Source organism: Dendroctonus ponderosae, unplaced genomic scaffold (assembly GCF_020466585.1).
Source record: "Dendroctonus ponderosae isolate FM_Combo_2020 unplaced genomic scaffold, Dpon_F_20191213v2 Dpon_F_20191213_7, whole genome shotgun sequence".
NCBI lineage: Eukaryota > Metazoa > Arthropoda > Insecta > Coleoptera > Curculionidae > Dendroctonus > Dendroctonus ponderosae.
In genome coordinates, this window is record NW_026018916.1 from 3,757,473 (window position 1) to 3,773,108 (window position 15,636).

A 15,636-nucleotide genomic window follows, 5' to 3' on the forward strand; every position below is an offset into this window, starting at 1 on the left:
CATTGCTGAAAGTAAAAAATATGTGAGTGCGTTTTTGAAAATGTTATTATTTATTAGCGCCATTTCCAACCTTTGCCTCCAACTCGCCTCTGAAAGCCTGGATACATTCTAAGTCCAAACGCTCCTTTACCAAGATTAAGTACAAACATTGATCTTCACATTCTGGGCTAAGAAGTCAGTGTTCTTAATGATAAATAAGCTTCCTTATTTACATCCAGAAAAATAACTTCCGGTTACTGCCTAACCACCACTATCTTGTGCATCACAAAAAACACTTTTGTACAAAAAAAAACGCTGATTTGGACGTGCGCCACTGTTTAAATAAGACACACGTCCCATGGTCGACTGGGAAGAAAAGACAGACGTCGCTAATTGGGCGAATGCGGTGGACGGTCGTTTCTTTTGTTCGGCGTTTCCGCTTTGTGATAAATGGACTTCCAGCCGGATTGAGACTGCACTCTTAAGCTTAAGGGATGAGCCAAATAATTACCCCGGTTGGTTACGCTCTAAATGAGCGGGCAGTCCATTTTTTCATCGTTCTAATTGCGCTCGGTTTGCCGAATGGCCCAAAGGAAAAAAAGCGCCCGATCAAGTGATTGATGATGGTTGGAAAGTTTCCGCGAAATAACAAGCAGCCATCCGCCCGGCTGGATCAAAAGGGCACAATCAACAAATTTTCCGCATTCCCGGCATGACTTATTTCCCCCGGGGTGGCACTATATGAAGTTCAGTCGGGGGGAGAAATTTTAAAATTTCGACATTCTTGCCTTTGCCAAATCATGTGCAAATGCACAACTCAACGGCGAAGTTGCCCGACAAAGGAACTGGAAACGGAACGTTCTTCGGACAATGGGCTCTTTGCGAAAGTTCTAAACAAGTTCTTGCATTTGTACCTAGTTCAATCGACAAGACAGTGAAACCTCCTTGAAACTGTAGATTTTCCTGTTGTAAACCTCAGTGCCCAAAAATTTCCATTTCCACTAATTAACCGGCATCGATCTGTAGAAACAATGGAAAATCTAGACAGAAACACCCATTCCGTACACACACAGATACCGCCAAACGCACTCGGGGACGCTTTCAATCCATCTCGAATTGGGACTCTCCATTACGGATTTCCACTTGGAAAGGGGCTTAAATCACTCGCCGGCTCCATCAATGGGACTTTATTATGTGGAGTGAGTTGTATTAGACCTCCATTACCTCGAAACAATGGCCTTATTGCCTTTATCATTTTTATATTAGCTGCTGAAACACACCCGGCAATAGGGCCGAATCACCGCAACGGAATACGGTAATTCGAAACGGTCTTGGTTTGGCCATTAGGGGCCTATTTCCACCTTTTACTCTTCGTTCAGGTGAAATCGAAATGAAAGATCGCCTGCAGCGTTTATTAGCTGTGCCCTTTTGCAAGTTGCACAACAAAACTGCATTTTCGCCGTTAAAAAATGAGAAAATTGATTCCAGATAGCAAAGAACGGCCCCAACGTGAATCAACACATTATCAAAGCGCTCTCTTCAAATGGTCTTGCCAACGTCTCTATCACCCTTTGCGATCTGAAGAGTGTCAAATGCACAGCACGACTCCAAAGGCCAAGTCACACCTTTTCGTAGTTCTAACGCGAATTTTTTAATAAGAAAATTGCTTATATTAATGGGGTGCAGGTTTGATCAGAGACCTTTTACCCAGAAAAGATTCGAGGAACTGAGCAAGATAAATAACAAACACCATCAATACAGTCTGATTATCTGAAGCAAAACAAATACAAGCGGCCGAAGTGTATGCACTTCGAGTAAAATTGAAATTGAATTATTTGCAACTACAAAGCGCAGCGTAAAAGTTTTCGAAACAATTAAATAAGGCAAAAGCCGCGGGGATTAAAGAACTGGAAGTTTAATAAAGTTGCCAGACCGAAGTAGATCAGGGCTTTGCCAGAAATTATAAATATGCAAAACAGTCGAGTGAAATGTAGATGTGTACATAAGCTCATTTCGGCTCTTCAGCTTTCGTCTTGTAATTGAAGCGGGCTTTGTTCAAACACCCTGTATTATAACGGCATGATGTTATGTTCAATGGACGCAATTGGACCTTAATAGAATCTGGAGAAGTAAAAAAGTCCCACAACTGGTTTTTAGATTGTTTTAATTAAGGAAAACATATAGTGTTGTTCAAGAGAAAAATAGTCTTCAATTTTTATTTAAATCGAATCGTTAATATTACATCGAGATTAGTTGTGCTCCCATATAAATTTCGAACATCCTCCCTCGGGCTATCTATGCCTTATCATGTATGTTGCTGATAATTAACAGTCAGTTAAATCCGGCAACAAAAAAAGTAGTTTAACAACGTGGCAATTTTATGAAATGGCGAGGCCGCAAATTGTTCCATTAATCAAAAACAAACTGGCAAATCTGCCATTAAGTGGAAATAACTGATAATTCAGCTTGGACATAATGCTTAGATTGGCTGTATTGTCGATACTGCTGTCGTTTAGTTTTGATGGAAACTAATGGAAAAGTGTCGAAAGAAAATAATAAGCGAAAATTGAATTAAAACCGCCTGAACAACACATGCAGAAGAAGCGCAACGTAAACATTCATGGAAGATTATTGCGAGCTTTGTGCCATCCAATCAGTAGTGAAGATTAATGGATTTTTTTAGACGGTACCCCCAACACCGTAAAACCGGCCAGTGCGGTTCGTGTCGTGTTTGGCCCACATAACAATTAAAAAGCAACGCACTTAAGAATTAAATTCCCCCTGTCCAACCATTTGTTTAATGTAATTTTCTTGTAGGGCTTAGATAGATATTAGGGAGATTTTGCCCTACCACCGTTAATATTAATTACTGTTTTCGTATTAACTTGAATCGTCTGAGAATCTTGAAAGACGTGATAAATTCCTCTTGACCTTTCCGAAGGCTTTCAGTCTGTTCAGTTAGCTAATCCAAGAAGAACGGAAGATGATGGACAGTTTAAACCATCAATTCTGTTGTCAAATTTTATTTTTTATTTCTGGGCAAATGGTGTTTTAAATTGCCAACACAGTTGTAGGGTCGACAAGTGAATTCAGATTGTTGTTTTTTGGTCAAATATTGTCTGATCTCTAACATAAATCTTGTCGTTTCCATGAAAATTTATCAATATTCAAAAAATATTACTGCAAAAATTATTACTGCTCTGTAATATTTTTTCCTTTTCTGTTCGTGATGCTCTCAATCTCCTTCTGCCTAAATCAACGCAACGAAAAAGGCAGAAAGTCTTTAAAGAAAATCGGCAGTCAAATTAAAGTGAAGACAGTCTCGTTAAACACCAATGAGTGAAGGTATAATCAAGAGTTGTTTTATTTTCTTAGTTAAATGATGGCGATGCGAAAACGGCTTGAGGTAAGCAAACAGAATGTCGTGTAAGTTGGCGGAAGTGCGGAATCGCCCCATGGTGATTATGCAGTTTTTGAGTACAATTTGCCGTAAATTGAGTTGTAAGTTGTAAGCAGGCCATAATTTCCAAAGCCGCACTTGAACGTGTAAAAGCCGGCTTTTTGTAGCTTACGAATGGCAATTTTCGATTTTCGATGCACAATGTTTTCGTCGAGAAATAACCAGCAAAGTGCTTGAAAATGATGGATTACAGATTGACATATATTGTGCTTCTGCAACTGAGATCGTTGAATCGAGATAAAAGTCGAGTGTTTACTCTAAAAGCTAACGGGCAATGGTTGAGGAAAAAACCCAGTCAAGTCCATAGATTTTCATTGGAGAAGCGATTTTTCCACGCAAAAACGTTCCAGAATCAACACAACAACAACGACTCCGAAGAGACAATCACCTTAATAACGTGGCAAAGCTCATAAAGGACACACATGTCTTAAATGATCTCGAATTCGAACGGTTGTTGAGATAAAAACGAGGCAATTCAGCCAATTTCCTTTATTCTGGGAAAACGATGGAAATTGCCGGCAACGAGCTTTCCTTGCGATTTCGCGATTCTGGTCTCTTCGAGCTTAAGATCTTTATTGGGGAGCTTTATCTTTTTCTTGCATCTTTTACAATTTTGATTTTTCCACATCAGGTCTCTTTATCGATGATTTGTGGTTGACTGAGATACAGCCGTTTGCATCGAGATTGATCACTATTTCAGTGGTTGAACTCCAGATCGTCTCAAAATGTAAAATACATGCATGTGAAATTTGGCTACTTTCGTGCCATTGCATTTGTTTGAATCGTTCCAAGTCCAGATCTGTGACTTAACTGGAAAATTGCATTTGCCTAAAGGGTAAAATTGGTCACCTTCGCTTGAAAAGTGCCTTTAGTCCAGAAAGGTAATTTTTCTGGGGACAAGAATAACATGTTGCATCTATGATTTATTCTGATTAACTTTTTGATATGAGCAAAATTAAAAATCATTGGACTAAGGCAAGTTTCACTCGTTATATTGTCACTCGATCTGGACTATTTTTTTAAATAATATTTATACTTTTTATTACCAGAAAGAAAAAACCATGACAAATTAGTTGCAACTTCCATTACTGCAAGAAAAATTGAAGCCTGCTTCTACTGTATAATTTCGGTGCTTACCTGAAATATCTGGCAAAGTGTTTATCTACTACTACTTGATAAAAATTACTCCGTTTCAAGATATTAAAAAACCTTTAAAATCATGATTTTTTAAGCAAATCGTAGATATTAAACGGCTTAAACAGATCTCAATTTCTGAAAAAAGTGGCCCTTTTGATACGACGATGACCAAACGCATTCGATCAAAGTTTTTCAAATAAGTCGCCCATTGCAAATGGAAAAACAACAAGCGAAAAGGCGTTAATGCCGAATCCTTTCAACTGCTCCACTCAGACGTATCGTGTACATTTTAATGCGATATAGAGCGACTGCATAAATGAAGAAACCACACCGATATCGTCTATTTTTTTCGTATGTTTTATTTAATAAAACCGTCCAGGGTTAAAACCCTTTATGGCAGCGGATTAGGGAGAACGACAGCATGCCTTTTTCCATCACCCTGCACTGATAGTCTTGGACTGTTAAGTTGAAGGGGAAATTCGCAATTTGGCAACTAATATCGTCACCTGCTCATTTCGGGGCTCATTACCTGTCATTTAGGCGGCGAATGACACCCTAAAAGGCGCCTAGGGCGAAGCGGGAACGCCCTTAGGGTTGGAATGTGCTATTTGACAATTTCGACTCGTTTATGGCGACGCTAATGCCTTGTCGGGGAAATATTCGTGTTTGATTATACTGATAAACTTCTTTTGCCCCAAGATTTAGTCAATCAACTAGTTGCGGTAATCCCACGTTTACTTCTCAATCCGCCATCGAACTTATTTGACTGCAGTTCTTCGACTATTTTCTGAAAAACATCCATCACGTTTAGCCCGCTCCGGCTAGGAAACAACCGTTTTCCCTTAGCCGGAACTAAATAACTTTTGAAATCCCCCAAGATTAGTTGCGCCTCTCTAGTTGGAAAATTTACGGCTCTAACTTCATACAGTTTCTAATTACTGTTAGAATTCGTTGCAAGATGATGGAAAATGGAAATTGGCCACCAGTGGCGCGTCGAGCCGTTAACATCTTCAAGTGTGCTCATATTCTGAGCGCGGCCGCCCATCATTGGGGCTTCATTAAATCTGAACCGGCAACGGGTCAGCTACACCTTAATCCAGCGACATGATGCGATGCAAACATCGATTGTGTCTTAATAAGGGTCAAGTTGGGACGGATTCTGTTTGTCGTCTTATGTCCCTTTGAAGGGACAAATTCACCGTTCCTGTTGGAATGGCCAGTTTCGACGACAATTAGCGCCCAACGATGCCTGGGGAGTGGATAAGGTTGAAACCAATCAGAATTAACTAAACTGCCCGGTTTGAATAATTAAAGAATTTCGGGATCCTAGAGTAACTTTCTGGAAATTGAGTTTGAAGTTGCCCAATGTTCGTTTCGTGTTTGGATGACCTCAGTTTTGCTTTTTCCATCAGTTTAAACTCGCTGATCACCTGGACAGCGACCAAGCAAAACCAGTCTCATTGTCGAAATCTCCTTTTTGGATAAGGACCCTTAGCAGGACAATCGGCAAAGGAATCGCTTACCGCCGCAGGATTTTCGAATCCAAGGATCATTAGCGGAAGTGTTCGGTCCTCGAGTGACCCTATTGTTTTGACAAAGGGCCTTTTTATTTCTATATTATTGGCTTGGATCGTCGATGATTTTTCTCGTTCTCGATAAAACGGCCTTTTAATGAAGATACAGAAATGATTTGATACGATTTCGTAATGGAAACTAGTAGAAAATGGTTGCCAATAGGTTTTCGTGTGAGAAAACACGCATAGACGCATAGATTAAATATGCCCTGACTTTTGCCTGAACATTTTAGTCGGTGATCCGATTTTAATTATTTTTCTATCGAATTATGGCTCTATTGTTGGACAATATTTAAGGTAAAAGTTGGGCAAAAACATTAATATTAATATTGTACAGGGTGTTTAAATAAGCTCATGTTTTCTTGATCCACGTTTAAATCATTCTGCGAGCTGAAGAACACTGAAGAATACAGTCAAGGGAGGTCATGGGAGGTCACAACCCGCTCTTGTGCTGGGTTTATGTCGACTAACGATAATTTTTCTAATTTCATAGACAACAAAGACTGAATTTGTGAGTGAGTGAGTTGAAAGCTGGAGCCGATATCCAATATCGATTTTGCAACTTAAAAAAACCAAGCAAATCTAAAACTTCTTGAAATCAAGACTTTTTGAGAAAACCGCCAACATTTCCTAACCGATGGTTCACTTACTCACTAACCCACGCTCACCAACATCTCCTCACTTATCTTGTTGTGGCTGAATCGAAGTTTCAATTCTCTATCCAACGATGCCAAAACAAATTCGCTTTCTGGGTCAAAACTACTCGAATTTCCTCAAACGCGTTGTTACGACTGAATTGACTTTTCAATTCTCTATCCAACGATGCCAAAACGAATTCTGCGGCTCAAATGGTTCTTGAGAAACTTAGAAAAAAGCAGCGTCATGTTCAAGTGGATTTTGCAACTCAAAAAAAGACCACGCAAATCTAAAATTTCTGGAATTCAAGCCTTTTTTGAGAAAACTGCCAACATTTTCCCATCCATGGTTCACTTTCCAAAAAGGCCATTTACTTCTCTCTAGAATGGTGTACAAATGAGCGTTCTTGCTCATTTTGCCTCCGAGAAATGAGCAAAAATGGGACGGAAAACATGGAATTTTGGCATAATCTTGCAACTAAGTGTCTGATATTCAAATTTCACTTTCTGGGTCAAAACTACTCGAACTTCCTCTCCTTACTCCTTGCAACTCAAAAAAACCAAGCAAATCTAAAACTTCTTGAAATCAAGACTTTTTGAGAAAACTGCCAACGATTCTTTACCGATGTTTCACTTTCTAAAAAGACCATTTAGTTGTCAGAAATTAGCAAAAATGGGACAGAAAACATGAAATGTGGCACCTAAGTCTCTGATATTCCAATTTCACTTTCTGGACCAAAACTACTCGAATTTCCTCACCCATGTTCTTCTCAAGTGGAGTTTATGTCAGAATAGATTTTACTCAAACCAAATTTTTCGGCTTGCACAGACTGCAAACCTGCGTTTAAATGCAACGATTTGCTTGTGCGATCAGGCTTGTGCAGGCTAGTTTGTGCAAATGGCTTGAGCGTGTAAACGGCTCTGGTCAAAAAAAAATACTACATACCATGTAATCTGAGTAATTTGAAACTTTAATCCTCTGTTTATCTTGAGCCATTCGAACGATACAATTTTTATGACCGGTTCCAGGTCACATTTTCGACACGAAATTTATTTCCAATTTTTTTTGCTTTTTCTTTTACCAAAAGTCTCGGCCTTGGTCTTGCAAATCTAGGTTTTAAATAAGACGTAAAAAATAAAATGTTTTCAAAATAATTAAATTCAAAGGGTTCAATTTTCGTATCATTGTAAAGAACTGCGAGAACAAATTGACGACGGTTCAATATCGAATAGTCTTACCTTGAAAGAGTCTTGTGACACTCTTGCAAAAGGCTTATCGCTTCTCTGCGTGACGAAAATGTGACCGGTCAAAAAAAATTAGTATTGGTATCTCGAATTACTCAAGATAAGCAGACGATTAAAGATCCAAAGTCAGCAAACGTGGGGTTATAACATCGTATTTTTTTTTTCTGAACTACCCAATATTGTGCTCAGGATTTAAACTTTGACCAAGCAAACATTTGACCATTTAAGCCCCCTGTGCTATATGTCCATTTCTTCCATTTCTTTTTGTGTTGTTGTTCATCAAACTTGCAGGGTGATGGAAAATTTGTGTCCATATTATGTGGGCTTACTTTAGAAGTTTCAGCCACAAGCCATAAAATAAATCGGTGAACTTGGAATTGCCAAGACACATAATCAGAACATTAGTCACGTCTACCTCGAGAACATTCGAAAATCTGAAACATTTTCCAAGTAATATTTCCTGGGAAGGCATTTTATTATGATAAACAGGACCTAATCTTGGCACAGGGGCTGTTCCGACATCCCCCCGTGTGGAAATTACAATGATCAATCAAACATGAAACATGTCGCCTTTTGTAATGTCGGCACGCAATCGTTGTTGACATGTCTCGTCAAATCGTTTTCCCTTTAAAGAATGTTAAACATGAAATAATGTTGGTTTGGAAAACAATTGCACAGCGCACGGATTTAGCAACGTTTTCCATTTGAATAATTGCCTTGCAACTGTCAATTAGCATCGTGACAAAGCAGCCTTTTCCATAAGTCTCTCGGAGGAATTTTCAAACATCATTAACCCTCAATAAGCCCATCTCGGCACAGCTCCCAGTCTACCATGTATACGCTGCGGACAAAAGATATGATAAATCACCATGCAAAGCCCGGTTTTGCTCAAGCAAAATTGTGAAGCCATTTGTGCCGGATTGTTTGAGATATTATATGAAAATCCACTAAGTCCAGTGGTAAAAAATTGGACTTCTTCATCTGACACCGACCGATTCCGCACCTAAAACTATCCACTAAAAACGAACTCGTTGCGATTCCGTCCGGGACGAGTGGAAACTTTTAAAAATCCACGTCTGTTTGAAAGAGATTTATGATCAAAATGTAGGATTTTATTCCTCACGTATAAAGCAGCGAAAATACTACAATTTAAAACTTTTTCAATAAATCCCGCTCGGCTGGCAAAGTAAAGTTTCCATTTGAGTAATAAGGATCGTTATGTTCTTCCTTCGACATTATGTATGTAAACACGCAGTACATAAGCCAAGGCTGGGCTCTTCGTTTGTTTTCCCAGCTAGTCATAAAACTCTCTCCACTCCTGATTATTCAATCCGAAGAAATCTACATGGCCATGGTCGAAACAATGCATTCCGTCTTAAATTACCGCCAGTAAAGCAAACATCGGCTCAAAGACGCTTCTTTTTTCTCTTCTGCTTCGTCTTCGTTTTTTTCTCAAAGACGGTTCCGGCCGATTTCAGGTGTACCGTTGCGGCCGCAGCAGTTTCGTCGTTTTTTCCACCACATCCTCTTTACCGTACCGGTGCACTTGAAAGTCTAAGTGCCTTGTTGTCAATGCCACATCCGAAGAGGAAAACTCAAGAAAAATGCACATTTCGACCGAAAGCCCAGCTTGAATCCATGCAATTTTCCCATTTGCCCGATAGCTGAATAAACCCATTAGCATTTCTTGCATTCAACAATGATGCTGTGCTCCGAACCGGTACAGGTGAATCTTCACATCTTCACATACAAAGAAGACGGTGACAACAAGAAGCAGAGTTGACTGGCCATGGGCATTCATGCCGGACGAGTTTTTACCATGACTGGGTTACGAGACTTCTCTTTTGCGAAATTCCATCGGGCAGCCGCACCAGAAAAGTACATAGTTTGGACGTCCAAATGATGTGGATTAATGAGGACAATTACTCGACGGATCGCTCCAAATGGCGCTCCATGAACGGTATAATAATCGGGCCATAGTTTGATAAGAGAGACGGACCTTAAAGGGCACGAAGGGTAACCAAAAACACCCTTTCAAAGGGCTAGACGAGTCGCAATCGATAATAAAGGGGAGAACGTACACGGCGGACCGTACGTGTCACTGGCTTGATTTTTACCATTAAGAGGTTTGAGATTTGGAATGCGAATAAACTCCTTTTTTTTCATGTCAATTTTTCGACCTGATGAAAAAATGTTTACTTGTTTGTAAACCTAATATTTCAAGTTTGGGTCTCAAGTACTAGATTTTTTCAGCAACAGAACTGAGCCCAATGAACGTGGACGAGTTTTCTTGTAAAATCGATCTCTTTCATTTTTTTGCAAGAAAGATTCAGTTTGCCAGTATTTTACAGTAAAACGTTAGGAAAAACGCGGTTTTTTTGTTTAGAGACAGTGTTGTTTAGAAATATTGACCTAAAAGTGAAGAAACTCCAGTTTTCACGGGTTTTCCAAATAAATGATTAACTTTCGCTTTTTCAGTTCGGAGAAATATGTTTAGAAACCGACCTAGAAATAATATAATAAAGCTTCAAAAAGTTTTCCAAACATTTTTGCAAAGCGATTAAGGAGGCGAGAGTTCCAATAAAATTTACGTTTTATTTTTTCACAGAAAATACCTGAAGATTGCCAGTATTTTAAGTAAAACTAAAAAATAATGCGATTTTTGCGTAGAAAGAATTGCTTAGTAGAAACTTTGCTAAAACTCAAATGACCTGAAAATTTAAAGAAACTTTAGAAATCCTCAGAGCCATGAGGGCGGCAGATTTTCTCAATATTTTTTTGTAAACTTTTGCTCTCTGGTCGTTTGTTCGAGATAGTCCTAATTACTTTCGGTAAAAAACTGAATAAAATTATTTGGTTTTTGTGCCAAATTCGAAGCTAAAATGGGTTTTCTAAAGTTCCCTGCAAACCGAGGATTGAGGCCAATTTTCTAGCAAAATTAATTTTGTCATTTTTGGCTGAAAAGACCCCATTATTGTCAGAAAGAAAGAAAATCATCAGAAAATTATGTTTTTTGCGTTTTCGATTAAAAGCTTTTAGTTTTCTAATCGGTTTTGTAGAAAACCTTAATGGTTTTGGGGGAAAAACACGAGAAATTTATTTTCTTTTTTGTCCCGAATTCGACGCTGAAAGTTTTGTATCTTGTAATTTTTAGCCTCTATTTTAAGACCTCCAGGTCGTCAGTATTTTGAAGTGAAACTCTACAAAATAGAGGGTTTTTGAGTAGAAAGTAAAGCAACAAAACATTAAGTCAAAACTAAAAAACCATAATTGTTTAACAAACTCTACAGTCATCAAAGGTATGGAGGTGACAAGATTTGCAAATAATCTGTTATACACTTTCGCTTATTGTGTTCGTTTTTTGATAGAAAATTATTTCATTTTTGTTACAAATTCGAATCTGGAAAGGGATTTCAAAACTTTTTACAAAGCGACGAAGAATTCGAAACTTATTTCAAAATTTTTCGCGGAAAATACCTTAAGATTGTCACCATTTTTAAATGAAACTTTTGAGCATTTGGAAGAAAGCGTAACTTGGCTAAAACAGAAAATACCTGAAGATTGCCAGTATTTTAAGTAAACTAAAAAATAATGCGATTTTTGCGTAGAAAGAATTGCTTAATAGAAACTTTGCTAAAACTCAAATGACCTGAAGATTTAAAGAAACTTTAGAAATCCTCAGAGCGATGAAGGCGGCAGATTTTCCCACTAATTTTTTGTAAACTTTTGCCCTCTGGTTGTTTTTTCAAGATAGTCCTAATTACTTTCGGTAAAAAACTGAATAAAATTATTTGGTTTTTGTGCCAAATTCAAAGCTAAAATGGGTTTTCTAAAGTTCCCTGCAAACCGAGGATTGAGGCGAATTTTCTAGCAACATTAATTTTGTCATTTTTGGCTGAAAACACCCCATTATTGTTAAAAAAGAAGCGAATCATCAGAAAGTAATGCTTTTTTGCGTTTTGGATTATAAACTTTTAGTTTTGTTTGTTAAATTATTTTTGTTTTGTCCCCAATTCGACACTGAGAAAAGTTTTTGTCTTGTAATTTTTCGCGTAGTCCTCCAGATCGTCAGTATTTTTAAGTCAAACTCTACAAAACAGAGCGTTTTTAAGAAGAAAGTAAAGCCAAAAAAATGCAGTCAAAACTAAAAAACCACATTTTTTAACAAATTCTACAGACCTCAAAGGAATGGAGGTGACGAGATTTCCAAATAATCTGTTATAAACTTTCGCTTATTCTGTTCGTTTCTTGATAGAAAATTGTTTGATTTTTGTTTCAAATTCGAAGCTGGAAAGGGATTTCAAAACTTTTTACAAAGCGACGAAGGATTCGAAATTTATTTAATAATTTTTGGCGGAAAATACCTTAAATTAATAATTAATTAATACCTTGTCGTGAAATTTTAGAAAATTGAGCATTTAGAAGAAGGAGTGACTTAGCTAAAAATCGAAAATTCTGAAATTTGAAGACATTTTAAAAATATTATTAATAAATGGCCTTTAAAATGAAGCTAAAAAAGTAAAAGAAATCACCAGCATTTTCCCAGCAACGGAACTGAGTTACTGCGCCGGTGCGGTTTGCGCCCCAAGCCATTTGCGCAGCACTGCGCCAACTCCTAAAAATTCACTGAGTTACCCAGGCCTACAGGTTTGTGACAAAACTCATCGGCTGCTCAAAGTACGCAGTGATATGCGTAATTGTAAAACGAAATTTAGAAACTTTGAAATCCTCTCAACAGATTAGCATCTACAAAGCATTAATTAGCATTACAATTTCCCAGCTTGTTAAGTGGCACAAATCATACAGTCGCAGCTTTGGCTAACAAAAACGAACGGCCTAAATCTCTCGTCTGCTCCTGAGCCCGTTTCGTCCAAAGATAATTCCATCCAGTTCGCTTGTTTTCACTTGTCGCACTCCAACGGCCACAGCTCGCTGTTTGCGTAATGTAATGGGTAACACTGAAACTATGAAAGGGGCCATTCCAGCCGAGCAAAACCCATTATTTTAGTCTTTGGACCAATAATTAGTTCCAAAGAGGGATGTTTGGAATATTTGGACATCTTGTAATGCTTAAGCCGCTGCACACTGAGTGGAACTGCTGAACTTGATGACATTTCTGAGCCTTTTGATGTGCAAGAGTAGTGAATCGGCTGTGGGTTTTATCGCATCCTTTCCTTCGACAAGCTGATCCCAAATTATCTTCCAGGCCAAGTGGTTAATAATAAAAGGGATCATGACGCATATCTATAAATCACTGAACAGTGTGATTCATTGACTCGAGTGATTTGAGGTCAATAAAACAGACCACCGGGCAACAATTAAGCATTTTACTACCATGAGAACAGATTGTCGTTTCATGGGTCGAAAATCGTTAAAGTGTAGACCTTGATGGCACCAAGCAGAATGAATAATAAATTGTTTTGTTGTTGTTTCAGACATGAAGGCGCAGAGGAGGGACAATTATGCAGCTGGCTTGCTGCTGGGTGAGTTTTATTAATATTTCTCTTTTATCACTGTTGCTGGATGGAGTACCTACTTATAAACCACGCAGGATGAGTTTTTGTCATCAAACCGGTTGAGCGCTGGTGATTGTTTTATAAAAATTCTGTAGATTAGGAACTATCAAACAAATATGTTTTTGAATAAGTTACGCCCGGTGAACTAATCAATTATTCCATCTAAGCCATTTAAAAACAACTCAGTTACTCAATGCAAAACCGGCCCAATTCGTTTCATTTCGGCCGGGGCCATCATTCAATTTCTTCAACTTTTTGAGGATCGATCAGCCCTTCCAGTTGATTTACGGCCCTCGGAGACATTTTGAGAACCATTTCCAAATAAACACGTGACTAAAGTTTCGACAAAAACAAAAACACCAGTGAATAATGGGCGCTAGAAAATGCGTCTGTTTATTTGGAAGAGTGTCTATTTTCAATGTTGCTACTTGCGGTGCAGACAGAGCGGCATTTTGATTTGACAGGAACTTTTCAGTTCGGTAAATATTTGGACTGGTAGCGAACACATTGCGCTTAGATTACAAACGATAATCTGTGACATCTTTATCTTAATATGTCGATTAGTGAACATTTATTTTCCTCGGATTGACAATGGGCAATAATTTTAACTTGAATGCACATTTACGTATTTTTCTACCAACCGCCAGATATCTTGTCTTTTAACAACAAATCAATGATGCAGAAATCTTTAGCCGAACCAATTCTAAAACATGGGAGACGAGGTTTGAGGATCAACTTATGCACTGAGTCACTCAATTTTTTTCAGTTGAAACTCTTTAAAAACATGCTTTCATGGCACAAAAAGTTTACACAAAGAACTTAAAGCATCTGATACAACTTATCCGTATCGAAATGCAAAGTATAACGTAAATAACATCCTGTTTGTGAACCCAACATTCAAGTAGAAGCTTAAAGAAGATCAACCTGAGTTTTCCCAAAATATACAAAAACTTAGGCAGAAAATTCATGACTTACATTGATACAAAAATTTCCTCCTAAAAGATTGTCTGTTGCAGAAAACCCGGATCTCGTGTTGAAGAATGACAAATTTAAGTAACTTCGTCTAGAATAGGGATCAAATTGTTTGGAGCGTGCACTGCTTAAAATGTGTTTGTTTAATTCGATTCAAATCTCATTATCTCAAAACAGGACTCATTGGTTATTCGTATTATTTTCAAGTACACTGGTTGATTGGATCAGGTTTTTGTGATTCGGCACTTAGAAAATCCTAAATGGGATTTAATAGAGTGATTTTTTTGTCAAGCTTTGGCATTTTGCAATTTTTAATTTCCTCTAAGATTACAGTTCTATAAGTTAAGCTCATGGCAAATTTTCCTTTATACTTTTTTTCCTGTTTGTGTAGTTTGCAATTAACTACAACCAACGTTTCGTACTGCTGGAAAGTCTGAAAATAGAGGATGGTTTCGATTCGGTTGGTAGGCAATTGCATTAGCAATAAAAATGGTCCCGTCAGCCGGATCCCGTCGTTAACCGGGCTTAAATATACACTTTCTAACAGTTATTCCTATTTTCGTTCCTTTCCTGCCGTTCAACAGCCCATAAAGCGCGCTTACAATATGCTTCTCGAAACTGATAACTTATATAGTGGCGTTTCATTGACGGTACGTGACGTTGGTGCAAATCTCCGATTTAGGATTAGAGGTGCGAAAAGTGCGACAATCGAGAATTAGTGAAGATTCCAGGTCGTTTGCAGTGCAAATAGAAAATTCCTCGTTTCGGGTACCGTTCCGGCTGCTTTCTCTTACCGCGGTTGTCTTCACATTCCCAGTCCAAGTGCTTCAAGTACTTGATGAGCAAACAAAGCGCATCTGGGCAGCGAGGCCATACTTTCATTACTCCAGTATCGTGATTGGGACCTTGCAGATGACGTGCGTGTGGTCCATCGGAGTGGTACCCATTCAATTCTCTATCCAACGGTGCCAAAACGAATTCTCTAGCTCGAATGGTTCTTGAGAAACTTCGAAAAAAGCAGCGTCATGTTCAAGTGGATTTTGCAACTCAAAAAGAACCACGCGAACCTAAAACTTCTTGAATTCAAGCATTTTTTGAGAAAACTGCCAACATTTCCT

At 38.3% G+C, this 15,636-nt stretch overlaps 1 protein-coding gene across 6 annotated transcripts in view; it reads right to left on the reverse strand.

Annotated features, from left to right (window-relative positions):
- The window catches only part of LOC109546269, a 117,859-nt gene that overhangs the window by 89,649 nt on the left and 12,574 nt on the right, over window positions 1-15,636 (reverse strand). The window lies entirely within an intron of this gene.